The 19,107-nt window shown below is 43.6% G+C and overlaps 1 long non-coding RNA gene across 2 annotated transcripts in view; it reads left to right on the top strand.

Moving 5' to 3' along the window:
- Window positions 1–19,107, top strand: part of LOC142488627 (uncharacterized) — a 40,473-nt gene that overhangs the window by 6,601 nt on the left and 14,765 nt on the right. For both annotated transcript variants that reach the window (XR_012799544.1, XR_012799543.1), the window contains exon 2: window positions 12,237–12,388. This is a non-coding gene — a long non-coding RNA (uncharacterized LOC142488627). The remainder of the gene's footprint in view (window positions 1–12,236; window positions 12,389–19,107) is intronic.

The raw sequence follows: 19,107 nt of genomic DNA, 5'->3' as shown, positions 1-19,107 counted from the left end.
CATTACATTGGCTGTTTTTATTCTTGTTTATGTTTTGCAGCATCAGAGGGGGTATGGACGGTTGAGTGCTATATGTATTTATTGTATTTATTGTTCTTTATGTATTTTAAATGGGCAAATTCACTATTATCCATATGTGGATAATATTAATTTTGCACATTACTATACTGTATGTGTTAAGGGTGGTGTATTTATGTGTTGCTTTTTTTGAGGGGGTTGCACAGAATTGGTACTGCAGACCTGCGGGGAACACCCGAGGGCCACCGCCGGCCTATAGTATCATTGCTGTGCATCCCAAAATTTTTATATATGTAATGGGGTTATAGGGGTTGTTGGGGGCACAGGGGGCGTATGTTGTTTATTGCAATGTTTATTTGGGGCAATTGTCCCCGATAAACATGCTATTATGCCTTAACCCCTTCATTGCCTTAGCGGTTATCCGCTATGGTAATGAAGCAGCATTAATGTATTTTAATAATATTGTGCGGGTGCAGGGGGTCCTCTGAGCTGAACCGCATTGATTTCTGGCTCAGGGACTCCCTGCTTCCCAAGTTACAGGCCCCGGTATGGGGCTTCGGTGCCAGTGTCAACGCCATCTTTATAGCGGGCACGTCGCGTATGGGATGCTATAAAGATGGCGGCGACACTGGCTCCCGATGACCCATACCGGGGCCTGTAACTAGGGAAGCAGGGTGTCCCTGATCCACAAATCAATGCGGTTCAGCTCAGGGGACACTCTGCTCCCATACACTATTATTAAAAATACATTAATGCTGCTTCATTACCGTAGCAGATAGCCGCAAAGGTAAGGAATGATTGTTTATTTATATGTGTGTTTTACTCATACTGTAGTGTAGATGTGCAGACGGTCTCTGGAGCTGAACCGCTTTGGTTTTAGGTCTGGGGACCCCCTGCTTCACGAGATACAGACCCCTTCATGGGGTGCCGGTATCCCTCTGCTTTGTTTACATTCTGCGGTCACGTGATAGGGACATTTAAATGCAACTCATAACGGGGCCTGTATCTCGGGAAGCAGGGGGTCCCCGGACCTGAAACCAATGCGGTTCAGCTTCGGAGACCCCCTGCACATGTACACTATGAATAAAAATTGTTTTCAAATATTTTTTATTTTGCCGAGCTTTGCACAGAGAGAGCGGCGAATTTCTCTCTGCTGCAAGCACATCTCGGCAGGGGACGGCGTATCGCCTGGTTATTGGCAGACAGACTGTCTCGCCACCGGCTACTCGACATATTGCTTTCGCAGTGATTCACCAGGGATTCAGCCCTTCCTGAATACTGCGAAGGCAACACGCCAAAATCATGCCGATATTGAACCCCTGCCGAGAGTGCTTTTTCGGTGCTTACTGCATCGAGCCCTATGTGTGCACAGATAGCCATCATTACCTCTGAAGAAGTTCCCACGCTAGGAACGAAATGCGTAAGGTTTTATTCTTGTGCATTTATTGTAAGTGCTTTTATACAGCGCCATCCTCTCTTTGATAATCTGTTACCCATCTGGCTTAAATATCTTGGGACTGTTTGCTCTTTGGAGTTTAACAATGGACTGCTCCTGGTATTGGCATTGATCTTCTGATTACGCTGCCATAGCAGCAACGCTGGTGACTTGTGTCAGAGCACATTAAAGTTTACCTGCTGACACCACGCTGTAGGAAGATCTACTTCCAAGACAGAGGATTCCAAACAGAGTGGGAGTCGCTGATTTGTATGCAGATTGCCTGTGTGGTGACATACACCCACACTGCCTGATATTTTCAGCTGCATTGTATGTAGCCAATTTTCTTCCTCCTTATAAAGTTGACTTTTAGTACTTCACTACTGTGGCCTTTTTTTCATTATCTTTAGGATCAAAGAATTTGGAACTTTGTTACCACCTTGGTCACCTTCCGATGACACATTGTGTATTGATATTTTTTATTTGTTGATCCACTGATTTGCACCCTCTATTCATATTGTTTGGTTTTATATTTGTTAACCTTGGTGTGAGGTTAGGAATTTTGAGGCAGCATTTAATGGTCTTTAGATAATGACTTATTTTGATATTTTTGCACACCTAAAACCTTTTTATATATATACTGTATATATATATATAAATATATATATATATATATATATATATATATACAGTGTTCGACAAACCTAAACATCTGCACGCCCCGGGCGAGTGGATTTAACACTGTGGCGAGCTCCTATTGGCCCAAGCAGCACACGTGTTTTTTTTTTTTAATTTTTCCCTGCTCGCGCTGCTGTTTCATTTCCCCCGCTCGCGCTGGAGAAAAAAAAAAAAGCCGGAGGCGGGTTCATGTTGTTGAGGGAGATTACCCCATCTCTGGCTCTCTGAGCAGTGCCTTCCCTCCTCCCCCGCTTCTCAGCAATACTTTCCCTCCTCTCATCAGCGCTTTCACTCCTCCCCCTTCTGGCAGCCAGCCCCTTACGCGCCTCTGTCTGCCACAGGCCCCTGCAGGGCCATCTGTTGCCACCCCCCTCCCATCGGGCCATCCGCCACCCCTCCCCCACCATCGGGCCATCCACCCTCCCCCAATCGGGCAATCCATCTCCCCTCCCCCAATCGGCCCATCCACCCCCCCCACCTCAATCGGGTTATCCGCCCCCCCCCCACCTACATCAATTGGGCCATCTGCCCCCTCCACCTACATCAATCGGGCCATCCACCCCCACCCACCCCACCTACATCAATCACACCCCCATCCTCCACCACCCTCCTCACCCCCCACCCTCCCCACCCTCCACCCCCCACCCACCCTCCTCACCCCTCCTCCTCACCAACGCCCCACCCTCCTCACCTCTCCTCCCTCCCCCCCACCCTCCTCACCTCCCCCCCCCACCCTCCTCACCTCCCCCCCCACCCTCCTCACCTCCCCCTCCCTCCCCCCACCCTCCTCAACTCCCCCCCACCCTCCTCACCTCCCCCCACCCTCCTCAACTCCCCCCAACCCTCCTCACCCCCCCCACCCTCCTCACCTCCCCCCCACCCTCCTCACCTACCACCCACCCTCCTCACCTACCACCCACCCTCCTCACCTACCACCCACCCTCCTCACCTACCACCCACTCTCCTCACCTCCCATTCCCTCACCCCCCACCCTCCTCACCTCCCCCCCCACCCTCCTCACCTCCCCCCCACCCTCCTCACCTCCCCCCCACCCTCCTCACCTCCCCTCCACCCTCCTCACCTCCCCCCACCCTCCTCACCTCCCCCCCACCCTCCTCACCCCCCCATCCCTCCTCACCGCCCCATCCCTCCTCACCCCCCCATCCCTCCTCACCCCCCCATCCCTCCTCACCCCCCCATCCCTCCTCACCCCCCATCCCTCCTCACCCCCCATCCCTCCTCACCCCCCATCCCTCTTCCCCCCCCACCCTCCTCACCCCCACCCCTCCCCCCTCCTCCCTCCTCACCCCCCTACCTTCCACCCTCCCCCTACTCACCCTCCCCCCTTACTCACCCTCCCCCCTACTCACACACTCACCCCCTACTCACACACACCCTACTCACACACTCACCCACCCACCCTACTCACACACTTACCCACCCGATAAGTCCACACTTCCCCACCCAACAAGTCACACACTCACACACTCAATTCTTAGTAGCAATTTACGCCTTTATTAAAAAGTGGGGGCGGGACTAATGGCAGGCTAGGGGCGGGGATAGGTGGCGAGTAGATTTTTTTGGTTCGGCGAGTAGATTTTTGGGTGATTTGTCGACCACTTTGTATATATATATAAGTTATGGTGAGTAAAAAAAGTGACAAAAACCCACCACAGCAAAGCATATAGCAAATGGAAATATACTGTATGCTCACTTGCATGTCCCAGCACACAGCACTTCCACTGCAGCAAGGGATTCTGGGAAATGACATGCAAATGAGCACACAGTGCATCTTAACCCTGGCTGTGCTCAAAGCTGTGACCATCCAGCAAGCTTAAGCCTATAGGGAACCATGTTTAAAATGGTTTTTGAAGCAAAAAGTGGCACTGTGTGCTCATTTGCATGTCATTTCCCAGAATCCCTTGCTGCAGTGGAAGTGCTGTGTGCTGGGTGATAATGGTGAAAGGCGGGGTTGCAGACCGGCCTAAGACATGCAAGTGAGCATACAGTATATTTAAATTTGCTATATATATATATATACATATATATATATATATATATATATATATATATATATATATATATATATATATATATGTATATATATGTATATTGACTACATTTCATTGTTAGTGACCTTCCTATGTCATATCATAGCAAAAATGGTAGAAATGGTGGTCACTGCTCCCCGAATACTCGGAATCAACTAAGCGCCAAGCTGAGACGAAACGCGTTAGAGCTGTACACCTTTTGTATGCTTTCTCGTTTTTTCATGAATAAATAACATTTTTATTAACTTGGCGCTTGGTTGATTCCGAGTATTCGGGGAGCAGTGACCACCATTTCAACAATTTTTGCTACGCTATTTACGATTAGAGCACGCACGGTGATCGGATTGTTCGTGGGGGCCTTCATCAATTTTCAGCGATAACAGGCGGACACGGGCAGCTTATCATGAATACCGGCCAGCTGATACGTGGTGTGGGACACTGTTGCGGTAAGGGAAGCTATCTGAGGACATTGTGAGTATCCCATTGCCTATATGGCATTGAAATATCTTGTTATTTGTATTCCTTAAGCTTATTAACTGCCCACCCTGGCTGAGTCCATTTTCAACACACCGAAGACACTTTACTTACTTTTTTAATCCCCTCCACACGCTGACACAACCGAAGGAATCAGAGATATTTGCTTTACAACATTTTTACTACATCATTGCTATTGACAGAGCATCGGTTTTTTTGAGGTCTGTTCCTCATTTTTCCATATGTCATATCATATGTTAAGAATAGCACTACAATTTATAAAGTCCCTATATGAAACAGGAAAATATTAATTGTGTATGCTGGTACTGTACAAAAAAACATATTGTATAATTTGTTTATATACTGAGATAACTAACAATCTTTTACTGTTGTTTTTCTTGCCAGACCCATCAGGCACAACTGCTGAAGGTGAGATCATAAATAATTAATATTCCCATGCACATTCTGCAATGACCCCAGTTTCACATAGGCACGACAAATGTTGCACACAGTGCTTCCCTTCACTGCCTTACAGTCAGGTGGTTTCAACTTACAGTAGCCATCGGAGGTCTTAATAACATTCACTGACCTCTTATCTCTGGCAAAAATTACATTTACACTGGAGGCCGCTTTAATTCTTATGCGGCCGCCACCGCAATGTGCGGGTAAACGCAGCAATTTTTTTTTTCGCAGCATGCCGCGCGACAGCCGGGCTCCGGTTTCGTGCGCCAGGCATTCCCGAGGACGCCAGGCATCCCCGAAGACGCCAGGCATCCCCAAAGGAGGCTGAAGGTAAGGGGGTATGCGAGCAATCCAGCGCGTGGAGTGGAGCGGAACAGCCAGGGGGTCGCGAGGGGAAGGGAAGGGGGAGGGGGAAATGCGGGGAAGATACGGCTGGTGCGCGGCCAAGTTCGGCGCCAGACCGAAAACAGCCGCGGGAAAAGACGGGCAAATGCAGCAATAAATGGAAAAAGAGAAAATTTGCGCAAAAAAAAGTTTTTCAAGATGTGGCTTCAGTCCTTTCCACAGAATGGTTCCGCTGCCTGAGTCTTTCAGAGGTTATTCACCAACCTCTGTATAAGTATGGGTAGAAAAAGGGGGAAATGTCCTCGGGCGTGTCACTCTGCTCCCAGCTCCACGACGTGTGTTACGTGCAAAGTAGGTGGTGGTGAGCCCAACAACGTCAGTTTCTGCATGCAGAGGCTCACGAGGGCTGTACTTTGATGTGGTGGAGTCACGGAGCGGAGCAGAGGAACAGCAACGCCTACAGAACCATGGAGCATGAGTATTAACTCATAAAATGCTTTTTTATTCTCTTTGTTTATATTGAGTGATCAGGAAAGGGCAGAAGCCGGACCCTCTACTCCCCCTATACCTACCACTCCCCCTATACCCACCACTCAACCTATACCCACCACTCCATCTGGACAGGAGAAGGATTTTCACCTTGTTTCGGGCGCAATTCCAAAAAGGAAACAGAAGGCACAACAATCTCCAGATCCAGTGACATGGTTGAGAGGAGGGCGAAACAAAACAAATATAGGGGGAGCAGAGGAAGATACCAGAGGGCACTTCCTCACCTACAACCTATGTAATCACGTGTTGAGGAGAGAACATCAGCTCAAGATATTAGAAATTCCATGTGAGTGTGTCTCTACCCAAACAGTGTGTTTTAACATCATTCTTCCCTTGTTTTCCCCTCCCACCCCTCCCCTCCCACTCTAAAGAAAGAAGTGTGTATAACTTTGAGTTGTTTTTTACTGTGGCCCTCCCCTCTCTCTTTTACTTTGCACGTAACACACGTCGTGGAGCTGGGAGCAGAGTGACGCGCCCGAGGACATTTCCCCCTTTTTCTACCCAAATGCAGCAATAAAGCTGGCCGCAGCAGTACCACGGGAAATACTGTAACATACAGTTCATGAGGGGGTGTTAGCGTACTATTATCAAACTTAGGAGCAGTCATTCATCCCACATTTCATTTTGCCTAGCATACAAAAAAAAACGGCCTGCAATCAAACTAGATCTGTGTCCAGTATAATGTAGTCTCAATAGGCCAGTTAACGTTGTACTCTTGTGTTTTGGATAAATTGGATAACACACCAACATTTAATACCATTCATGTGTGACTTATAATGTCTTTTTTATGATTCTATTTAAATATCAAACATTTGTACACAAATATATTAGTAGTTGATTAGGTGATGTTAATGGCATATGCACATGTACATAAAAAATGTGTTTATGTTACATTATCAAATGTATTTATTGTTACACTGGCGACACACTTTATTCGAGCTCGGCTAGTCCCACGAATTCGGGTATATCCGGGTGTATTGAGGTTTGTGACTGTTTTCTGCCCGAGTGCATTGAGGTATTTTCCAGGCAGGGATTGAAGCATTTTATTCCCGCTGGCTGCAATACTGCACAGTATATATATATATACTGCATTACAATTCATGAATTTATGCCATTTGGTAGACACGCGAAGCATTGCAGCCTATTAAATCCTAATCATTATCATTTAACAGATCAGCCGCCCGTCAGCCAGGCATGAACCCAGGCTGGGAAGGCAAACGCAACGGGGCTTGTCAGAGGTGAGGAGCGGCGCATTCCAGGTATCTGCCAGGTACATACTGGGTATTTGCTCGAATAAAGTGTGTCGGTGCAGTAAGTAGATAATACAATGTATAACAATATTATTGTACAGGCAAAATCATTACAGTAGCACATAATTACTTTATCATTATGTTCATAGCAAATGATGTGTTTTTATGATATAGGGCCTCATGCAGTAAGCGCCGATAAGGCTTTTATCGGCATTTTCCCGCCAAAATTGGATTTGAGATTCAGTAAGCGCCGATAAGTGCTCAAAATCGGCAGTTTTTCTTGCCGATAAAAATTTATCGGCATGCGGCTGCCGATAAGACACTTATCGGCACTTTTTGAAATCGGCTGTATTCAAGTAGCCCCGATCAGCTTATCGGTGCTGATCGGCACTCAGAAATTGAGATTTCATCGGCAATTTGTCCCGCCAACTAAAGTTTGCAAGTTGGAGGGGAGAAGGATCGGCAAGGTTACCGGGACGGCACTTAGAAAAAAACCTCATCTCTACATCAATGGAGTCAATGGAGCGGGGACTTATAACATTATAGGACTGTTTACGTTCTATTGCTCATAATAAAAATGTGCTTGGCATTACAGTGTCGAGGTCATTCACTTCATCGTGTCACCCCTTACGTTTATTATTTGCATAACATTGTACTTTTATATGTTAAGATGATTTGCGTGTCACATTAGTCTTCATGTTATGATGTGTCAAGGGAAAATCCTATACTCAACTCTTAAAGGAACAGGTCACATCATATCAAACATGTTACTTAAGTTTGCTTCAATTTATTATATGATGTAACACATTTCACACATCTAACAGATCCAGCGTCTAGTAATGCTGCTATACATTATACAATAGTGAAAAAAATTGGATTTGAGATTCAGTAAGCGCCGATAAGTGCTCAAAATCGGCAGTTTTTCTTGCCGAAATTTTTTTATCGGCATGCGGCTGCCGATAACCCACTTATCGGCACTTTTCGGCACTTTTTAAAATCGGCTGTTTTCAAGTAGCCCCGATCAGCTTATCGGTGCTGATCGGCACTCAGAAATGGAGATTTCATCAGCAAATGGTCCCGTCAACTAAAGTTGGCAAATTGGAGCGGAGAACGATTGGCAAAGTTGCCGGGATGGCACTTAGACAAAAAACCTCATCTCTACATCAATGGAGTCAATGGAGCGGGGACTTATAACATTATAGGACTGTTTACGTTCTATTGCTCATAATAAAAATGTGCTTGGCATTACAGTGTCGAGGTCATTCACTTCATCGTGTCACCCCTTACGTTTATTATTTGCATAACATTGTACTTTTATATGTTAAGATGATTTGCGTGTCACATTAGTCTTCATGTTATGATGTGTCAAGGGAAAATCCTATACTCAACTCTTAAAGGAACAGGTCACATCATATCAAACATGTTACTTAAGTTTGCTTCAATTTATTATATGATGTAACACATTTCACACATCTAACAGATCCAGCGTCTAGTAATGCTGCTATACATTATACAATAGTGAAAAAAATGTGATTGCAACGGCGCTTACTTATAACAATGTCCTAAAAAAGTGAAATATGTGTAACAATTTGTTTAAAAGCAAATGACAGAAATAATATCTATAAATTCAATTACAACGTGAACTGTGATCTATTAGTTAATCATGTGATAAATCCACCACCCAGTGTAAAAGGTGCTAATAGAAAAGCTACTCAAAACCCTTGTAAAAACTGTTCTCTTAGTCTTTTTGATTGCAGAATTCCTCAAAGATTCAGGGGAGCGCCAATGTTCACGTGATTATATGAAAAAGAAAAATAAAGGCAACATAGTGTGATACAGTCTCAATTCTTTCTTTCTAGTGAAAAAGGTAATCCACTCACAATTTTCCTTTCAAAAATCAGGCATTACAGAGACACTCCTCTCTCTGTTTAGAGCAATGAACATGGATATCCACAGGTGTAGACCCCTTTCACTTTTTCTCCACCACCGCACGAATACCCAGAAATAATAAGAAATACCAAAATTGCGCAATAACGTCTTAAAGTGTATTGGAGATCATCACAGATAAAACATATGGCTATGCACTCACATAAGGAATAATAGGTACAGTCATTGTACGAAATCCTGATAGATAAAGCAATTCACCAGTACACAGTGTGTTTCTTCCCTCTGCTTCTCTGCTCCCATCAACTTCACATCCGGTTGACGCAGGGCTGTGGGCGGAAGTGCTGTAAGAGGGATCTCCGGCTGCCAGGACTTCGCAACTGTGACTTGCACAGACTGGATGCTGAACACAGGATTCTACGCGTTTCGTCGGTACGACTTCTTCAGATTCCTGAAGATTCCTGAAGAAGTCGTACCGACGAAACGCGTAGAATCCTGTGTTCAGTATCCAGTCTGTGCAAGTCACAGTTGCGAAGTCCTGGCAGCCGGAGATCCCCCTTACAGCACTTCCTGTTGCATTTATTTTTCTTTTTCATATAATCACGTGAACATTGGCGCTCCCCTGAATCTTTGAGGAATTATACAATGCTTGTAATGTGTAACGCATGATCAAACGTAAATGTAGCAGTTTGTTTTCATGTTTACATGTACTTTGTGACCTCCCTCTTTTGATGACGTCCGCAATTGGACACTCAATAACATTGCATGTTTACATTGTACACGATACATTACAATCACTTCATGCTAACTTATACACACATCTTTAATAGTTACTCATTTTTACACGATTGAAACTGAATCAATAGCAACTATCCTGATGGAATAAATGATGCATATGCACATTTCAATTAGTTCATGTGAACAGGTGACAATAACATGCCAAATTACACATGTTGCAACGTAGTTTCTCAACGTCAATGTCATGGTTGTATCCTAATAAGATGATTGAGTGTTGCGTTCAGAAGTGGTACATGCATTACACATTCCAGAAATACTTGACAATAAATGCTTGTACAAAGCTTAACGTTACATCATTCTCAAATATCATGATTGCCTGGTGAACACACATAAATAATCCTTTTAATTGCAACTGGATAAACGTTGGGAGTGAACTACTTGGATATGTTAATGTAACACCTTGCACTTCAGCAAGTCACCTGACATCATCACATAGGTATTTAAAGGAGGGCAATTACCTGCGCATTCACAGCTACAGACCTGATAATGATGCGAATGTTTATGAGACGGAGGAAGATTCTATTGCACGAGAGGCTTGCTGATGGAGAGGATGTCACAGGCCAAGGAAGGGACAGGGACAGAGGCAGGGACAGTGGCAGGGACAGTGACAGGGACAGGCACGCGGACAGGAGAGGGAGAGGGAGAGGGCAAGGAGATGAGAGGAGAAGAGAGAGGAGAGAAGTTGTGCCCCATCGTCGTTTGTACAGGGAGAGAACCCTGTTAGATGGGATGAGTGAGGAGGAGATTGTAAGTTGCTATAGTTTGAGTTCAGCAGCAATCTTAGCTCTTTAAGAAGAGATACGGGGAGATTTAGATTTTGTGAAAGCCAGAGGTCGTGCAGTCCCTGGGCTTGTTAAAATGCTGTGCTCATTACATTATCTTGCTTCCGCGTCATTCCAGACAACTGTGGGCATAGTGGGCGGGGTCTCGCAATCTACATTATCGCGGGCCTTTACCCAGTTTCTTTGTGCACTCAATAGACGCGCTAGGAATTATATTCATTTCAGCAACAGTGTGTGTTCTAACTTTAGTGCTTAGCAACATCAGTATGTTAATTAAGTGCATAGTAAATATTGGCATAAGAGGATAACATTATGTAGTGATTGTTAATCTGCGCACCAATCATTGAAAGCATTGTTACATATTTATTAAAATAGTTTTTCGCTAGTCGTCACAATCATCTAATATAACGATTGGCTCATCTGAAATCATACATTGGTCCCATGTATTCATCCGCGACATCTGTGAAATACAGCAAACACATGATGTTCAAAGATGGCACATTTATATATGTCTCAGCATGACAACGGCTAACACATCTCTATATGATTGTGGATATTCACGCATAAGTAACGTATATGTTTAAACTGCAAGGATAAAACTACAGATACAGAACTGTCTCATTTTGCGAATGGCGTTGCTGGCATTACTACTGATATGTTTTTTCCGGTGCCTGTATACATAATAATGTGCGTGCACAACGTCTGTTGCGCGCGCATGTCACGAATGTGTGGACTAAGTCTTAGCGCATGCGCAACACGATGTGTACACTGTGCGTTCAATACATGTCCCTCCATGGTGCTGCTAGTAGTACGCATATCATGGCTGGAAGTTATGATATGGAAGTGAAACAAATTCACTTCTAGACACGTACATATCTAAACTTTGTAAACGGATGTGTGCCCACGGAAAAAAACGGACGATCAGCCAATGAGCGAACAAAAGACGTGTGACTTCATGTTAAGGCACCGTGAAATGCACGCAAACACCCCTCCCACTGAATGAACATTGGCCTCCAGCGCTGTGCACGCACCTCCCCACCGTCGCACGCGCATGGCACACTGCACTGACCGTAACAATAAGCTACAGGCACAGCCAATACGGTTTCACACGCGCATGTCGGTTGGGGGTGGGACTTGCATCAGTAACCTTTTAAAGGATGCCTTGGGACATGACCAGGTTCCCACGTCATATGTGGGCGACACTTTGTTTTTATATGTTGAATGCTAAACAATGAGGTGTGTGTGTGTTACAGTTAGTGTAACATGTTGAAATGATACTTTAAAAGCGATAATAATCTAGGATTTAGGACTCCGTCACCAATGTGTACTAATGGTTCGTCATGTAGTATATTGTTATAGGAAATAATATCTTTGTGCACGCTACATGTAAGCCTGTCTGCAATGTTAAGCTGTATCCACTCATTTGGCTAACAAATGGTGTATATTATTAATGTAGACATATATAATTTGAGTAAAGGCATAACGAAATTTGTATTTACCATTCTTGTAGAAGTCAAAACTGATTTGGCTGCAACTGCTCGCTCCAGGAAGGCACAACAGTATCATCCATGGTTGATTCAACCGTTGAATCCTGAATCACACACATCTCCATGAGGGCGTCATATGGATCTGCAGTGGCTTCTTCAAACAAGACGTCCGGAGGTACGTACAGTTCTTGGTTGTTTTCCCATCCACATTGGTTTTGCCCATATAAGTTTGGATACATATCATAGTAGTTATGTCCATCTTGCATCTGGTCTTGATGAATGGAGGGTGCAGGTAGATCAGCAGACGCGACAGTCGGTGCGGCTTCAGTGTCACTGGTATTAGGCAAAAATATGCTATTTAACAGAAGATATGTTCCATGTTCCATGGTAAGTTTAAATGATGGCGCAACATGCCAGCATCCGTATCGTTGATCTAGCCGATCATGGGCACACTCAAAACATTCATTTGCGGATAAAGTGAATCGTACAGAAAATTTACAATTTCGTTGTTTGTCAGGTTCTTGGTAGTATAGATATTTCTTTTGGATCAAGTCATAGATTTTGGCCACGTTTGCACTTTTCTCTGGTGTTGATTCGATTGCTTCATAAATTTGTATGATTTACGTGGATGGCTGTGCAATGTGGAAGCTTCTGCCATTTCTTCTCTCTTCAAGTGTACGTTGTGTGAAGTTGAACGCATACGGGTGTCTACTGAATGTGTGAATAGTTACATGTTATCTTCACGGTTTCTTCCAAGGTTATAATACAACCTACAGTAGCAGTTATACGTCTAGGTTTTCTCCCACAAGAAATTTGTTACAATAATTGGCTGAAATTCTTTGGGTAAGATACTCTTTTCACAGGAATCGAAACTTTACTTTCGGCTTAGGCAATCAACATGTGCAAAACTAGTAGACTCTTTGAATTACAATAACAATGTGTGTGAAATCATCTACAGTGCTATTGTGAACAGATTTCTGGTTACACTTAGCTAGATGTAACCATACACACACATCTGTATGTTTGTCTCTTTTCCTGTTTTTCTCTCTGTCTGTTTATCTCTCTATCTCTCTCTTTCTCTCTCTGTTACTCTCTCTCTTTGACTCTCTCTGTTAGTCTCTCTTGATATATACATAGATATATATATATATATAAATAAATATATATATAATTAGATATATACATATATCAACATATATATTTATCAACATATAATTAACTATATATTGTGTGTAGATATATATATGTAGATATATATATATATATATATATATATATATATATATATATATATATATATATATATATATATATATAGATATCTATATATCTATATATATATATATATATATATATATATATATATATATATATATATATATATATATATATATATATATTTTTTTTTTTATATATATATATATATATATATATATATCTGTACATTGAAGGCCTTGTGTGCTAACAGGCGGCCTTGTTGTAATTCTATGAACACTTCATTACAGTTTATAACATTACTGGGTGAGTATGTTTGAGGGCCTATTTGAGTCAGCTGTGTAGAAGTTGTATTTAACAGCAAACAAGGCCTCTTTTGAGCCATGAAGGCCTGTACTGTTAATTCTGATTATATAATATATATATATATATATATATATATATATATATATATATATATATATATATATATATATATATATATAGTGCTAAACGGAAGCCATTGATGTGTAAGTAGGCCTTGTTGTAATTATATTTAAAGTTAAATACAGGTGAGTGAATTATGGGCTCAATCATACTGATCCCATAATTTTAGCAAGTGTCGTGTGTGTGTGTGTGTGTGTGTGTGTGTGTGTGTGTGTGTGTGTGTGTGTGTGTGTGTGTGTGTGTGTGTGTGTGTATACATATATCCATAGAGATACAGAGAGACTACAGATATATTATACACACTAACAGATCTGTTATTGTAACCAAAAATCATACATGATCACATGCCAACATTATGAATGATGAAAGAAGATTAAGGTAAGTAATGTGTTACAGAGTTAAGACACCAGAAAACACAACATCAAAATGTATGCTGTTATATGGGTAGTTACTTAAAGTTGTATGTCAATAATATTAGCATGAAATGACTATCTACATTACCAAACAAACCCACATACATCTCATCTTGAACAAGAGCTAAGTGAATGTCAGCTTCTATAAACATGGCAAGTGTGTAATGTTGTACCATTAATCAACTAATGATTAATACATATTCATATGTTATTAAATATGCCTTAATTCAGTCAGTGAACATTTCTAAACATTCATGTGTACAAGGACATACTTGAATGTTAGCAAGCATCTGTACATGATCATACATAGGGTAGAACAGGATAGAGATAATCCTCAAAGGTGCCTCAGAGCTAAATGAAACAGCCACTGCCAGTGAGGTGTACACGTGTGTGAAATAAGGATATTTAGACAAGCAACTTAGGGCACCAATTGTTGCTGTTTAAACTCACGGTTTGTGGGGGAGTGATGGCGCGGGAGTCCAGTAGTCTGCAGCTCAGGAGTACTCGTTGCACCGCCAACCCCGCTATGACCGAAGTCAAGTGGGGCGGTCACCTGACCGGCGGTGTTTTCCCCGTTGATCGGTGAAAGCTGCGTAGTAAGCTCCACGCCGGCTCAGCTCCTGGTGTGTTCAGTGAAGCCGCCGTATCCGGCGTGTGGGCGGCGTTTTCAAAGGCAGTCAGCCGATGCGCGCGTCTCCCCCCCGTGTAGACAGTAACTCGGCGTGCAATCCTGCATAAGTGACAAGCACGGTCCTCCAGCAATAGCGGGAGATGAAGCGGAGCACAGCCGCGAAAATAGCAGAGTACAGCGTAGATGGTGACTTCAAAAGTTTTTTCAACAAACAGCTGATGGATCATCTGACGCGTTTCAGCCCTAGGGCCTTTGTCAAATGATCCATCAGCTGTTTGTTGAATAAACTTTTGAAGTCACCATCTACGCTGTACTCTGCTATTTTCGCGGCTGTGCTCCGCTTCATCTCCCGCTATTGCTGGAGGACCGTGCATGATCATACATACACTATGCATGAAATAGTCTGCTGTAAACACCACCAGAACACCAACACATTTAGTGAATGTGATTATTTATTTTTGTTTATCCTTTTGAGAGCGAGCCACAGGCCTGCTTGTTGGCTGTTGTGTTTGCCTTTTCCCTTTGCCAAGTACTTTGGCCTTAACTGTACGACTTGTACTGGCCTGTGTCAGTTCTGTGGCACTGGGTGTGGGCTGTGGCACTGGGTGTGGGCTGTTGCACTTCAGGGGCACTGGGTGTGGGCTATTGCACTTCAGGGTAACCGGTAATGCTTCACTAAAAGTTGCTTGTGAAAATAGCCGGTAGTATAGCTCTCAATATATGTTTTAACATTCTCCTATAGAAATAATAATCTGGGGGTAATGTCAAGGTAGATCATATAATAATGCCTACAGGCTGTAAGGTGACTCAAAAAAGTCCACTACTCATGAGCTCTCTCTGAAAGGTAAGTAAAAATGAATAAATAGCACACTCCTACATCAATACTAATCCTAGATCATATCAGTACCTATGATCGGTAGAGAGGTGCAGTTACAGACAATACTGTGTTGGTTTAAACAGCTTGGTCTTAATCATACTATCAATATGAGATCAGCCACATACTGTACTCTATATCCACATTAGTAGTTGGATAGATGTCTGTGTAAATTTCAGTATGTATGTGTCTCAAGCACATCAGCTGGTAAGCTAGTTTATATCAAAGAGAGAAGTCAATTAAGGGCTTAACTGGTGGCACGCTCCTGACATTGCTGTTGGTTTCTAATTGTGACTATAAGCTTTGCTGGGGTTAATGGTTGTACCCTATCACTGTGTTTCAGCACACTTTCCATAGCAACTACGGCTTACTCACATTTTCCTGTCACTCCGCTTCAAAGGTTTACAATAGTGTCTCTCACCTTGATATGTCCAGTGTTTATAGCACCTTTCAATTAGGTAATTCCTCTATTTGTAGACTATCAAGTTATGATGATGGATGTTATTGAATTGGGATTAATTTGGATTCAGTCACGTGTTCTCCTTTGATTCAATTAATGGGGATCAACTCCGGGACCCCGGGGAACACACAGATATTCACTGCAATACCCAGGGACACCAGAGGACACACAGATATTCACAGCAACAATCAGGGACCCTGGGGGACACAAAGATATTCAGTGCAACATGCGGGGACCCCAGAGTACACACAGATATTCACAGCAACAATCGGGGACCCTGGGGGACACAAAGATATTCAGTGCAACATGCGTGGTCCCCAGGGGACACACAGATATTCACTACAACACCCGGGGACCTTGGGAGACACACAAATATTTACTGCAACACCCGGGGACCCCGGAGGACACACAGAAATTCACTGCAACACCCGTGGACCCCGGGGGACCCATGGGGCCCCCGCACACCTGCAGGGACCACCCGGAAGCCCCCGCCAGCTTCTGGTATCAATACTATGCAGACTTTTTTTTGTTTATGCTTTTATGCATGTCTCCATCTCTTCTGTAAAGATTCAGTCTTGCACACCGTGTAATATATAATATATGCAAAATACTTGCATTCTTGAGGTACCGGTGCACCTTGGTTCAGGGAAAAACATGTCTGGTGAGATCCTGAGTATGTAGAAGTGAATAGGCACTACGGATTTTTTAAAAGAAACGTATTCTTCCAGTGGCACACACGACGTTTTGAACTGCACAGAGTTCTTTTTCAAGTGACTGGCCAAGAAAAGGTCAGAAAGTCCGATATAAATAGTCCCAAGTAAAGTGAATAATTCAAAACACTCCTCCGTTACTCCATGTGAGTCCAATAGTGTCCTGATTGCTCTTCCGCATTGCTGAGAATGTCTAAATGGTGATTGGCCAAGTGACGTCAGAACGCTGGGCATTCCCCCTCCGCGTCTGCCGATTGGTTCCTTGTCGCGTCTGGCATATTCCTGGGCTGAATCCTTATGCATGTCACCGTGGTTGCTCTGCTCACGCGAGAGTGCTGCTATGGTGACGACACTACTGATACGATGTTCTTCTGTCTTGTCTTTTGTCTTTTAATCCTGTCCGATTTCGACCATGCGCTGTGGAAGCACTGAGCTGCTTCCATCTCTAGGAACAGGGGGGAAGGGTAGTGCTTCTGTCACCCCGACTGCTGTCACGTTGGTGTTGAACTTCATGCAAAGAAGAAATGCATGCAATCAATAAAGGTCTCACACAGTGCTTCAAACACCTCTCCTAAGTGTCTATTATTACACCAACTAATATGGCTAATGAATAATAACTGAGTTAAAAAAGCTAACTAAGTTAAAAATGGAAGAAGTTCTTATACTAGCTATGGTACCACGTGAGAGCAAAGAAAAAGCAGGCACCGTTGCTCAGGAAAAAGCAAAAAACTGTAAATAAGTCAAGGAGAGCATTGCCCTAAAAACAGTTATTTAATGGACCCAGCAAACAAATACAGCTGCATTACGGATACAAGGGACCCCCACCAATGCGTTTTGAGCGTGAGCTCTTTATCAAGGTGACTATTAGGTGTACTCACCAGTCTGCTTTAATACCCCTTGAAAACGTGCTGTCGTCCATTCGCAGTTCACTTCCTGAAACTCCTCCGGAGTGACGCATGCATTGCTTTTTCCTGAGCAACGGTGCCTGATTTTCTTTGCTCTCACATTTATCCTTATTAGAAAAATCGGATGCACACCCCCATTTGGCGGAAGAAGATTCTGGGACAACACCTACTCCTAAAAGTGAGTCATTCATACTTTTGGCACATACTCCACTCTGATATTTTATGTTGGGACACTTTCAACAATAGTGTGGCCCCTTACTGCAGTGTTTGTGGGGGCCTTAGCCCACTAGTCAGACTGTATGGAGAAGTGATTTATGTTAAATTGTTTCCCATTTATTTTATCATCGGGGGTCATCATCTCAGGAACAATATATATTATTGAATTGAACATTAAGGGCTCTATGCAGTAAGCACCAAAAAAGTGTAATCGCCAAGGGTACCTTTTTGGCATGATTCTGGCGATTTTCCCTCTCCGTATGCAATAAGTGCCGAATCCCTTCCGAATCAAGCCGAAAACATTTGCTCCCACTCTGCCGATGATTTGCCGATCACACACAGGTGTATCGGCGTGCATGGCGAGATGGTGTTAGGTTCCCCAATTAAACTTCTTGCTGAATCTGCCGAAGCAAGCATGTTTTGGATTGAGCGGCCCATTTAAAGGCAGCGTGTATTTTTAATCATTCTCTGTGTTGTTGGGAGTGAGAGAGAGAGAGAGAGACACACAGAGCTGGCCGATTTGCATATTTCATATTGACTGAGACAGTTGTGCTGTATTGTGAGAGGTTTGTCCTGTGTTGTTTTGTTTACATCTTTGTCTTGTTGTCAATTTGTAAGTGTTCAGTGCGATTGGCTTTAAATTTCTTTTCTGTTCTTTGTGAGTGCTAGAGGTATGGCCTCAAGGCGTGGGAAGAGTGTTGCTGGTGTGAGTGGTACTGGTAGTCGTGTGAGTATGCGTCTGAGTGAACGTAGGATTCAGGGGAGTGCTGTTGCTGTGAGTGTGAATGGTGTTGCTGGGAGTGCGAGTGGTGTTGCTGTGAGTGCGAGTGCTGCTGGTGGCTCTGTTGCTGGTGCTGCTGGGGTGTCTGGTGGTGGGGTGGTTGCTGCTGGGCTGCTTTTGGAGTCTCTTCCATTGGAAGAAGGAGAGTCCAGTCAGCAGCAGCCAAGCTCTGGGCCTGCACGTATTCGGAAGAAACGTGTGGAGCGGCCACGTAATCCTCGGTTCAATGAACAAGAAAACACAGTTCTTGTCACAGGGATTCT

Source organism: Ascaphus truei, chromosome 2 (assembly GCF_040206685.1).
Source record: "Ascaphus truei isolate aAscTru1 chromosome 2, aAscTru1.hap1, whole genome shotgun sequence".
NCBI classification, from domain to species: domain Eukaryota; kingdom Metazoa; phylum Chordata; class Amphibia; order Anura; family Ascaphidae; genus Ascaphus; species Ascaphus truei.
The sequence above is the reverse complement of the archived record's forward strand: the minus strand, read 5'-3'. Positions and strand labels throughout refer to the sequence as shown.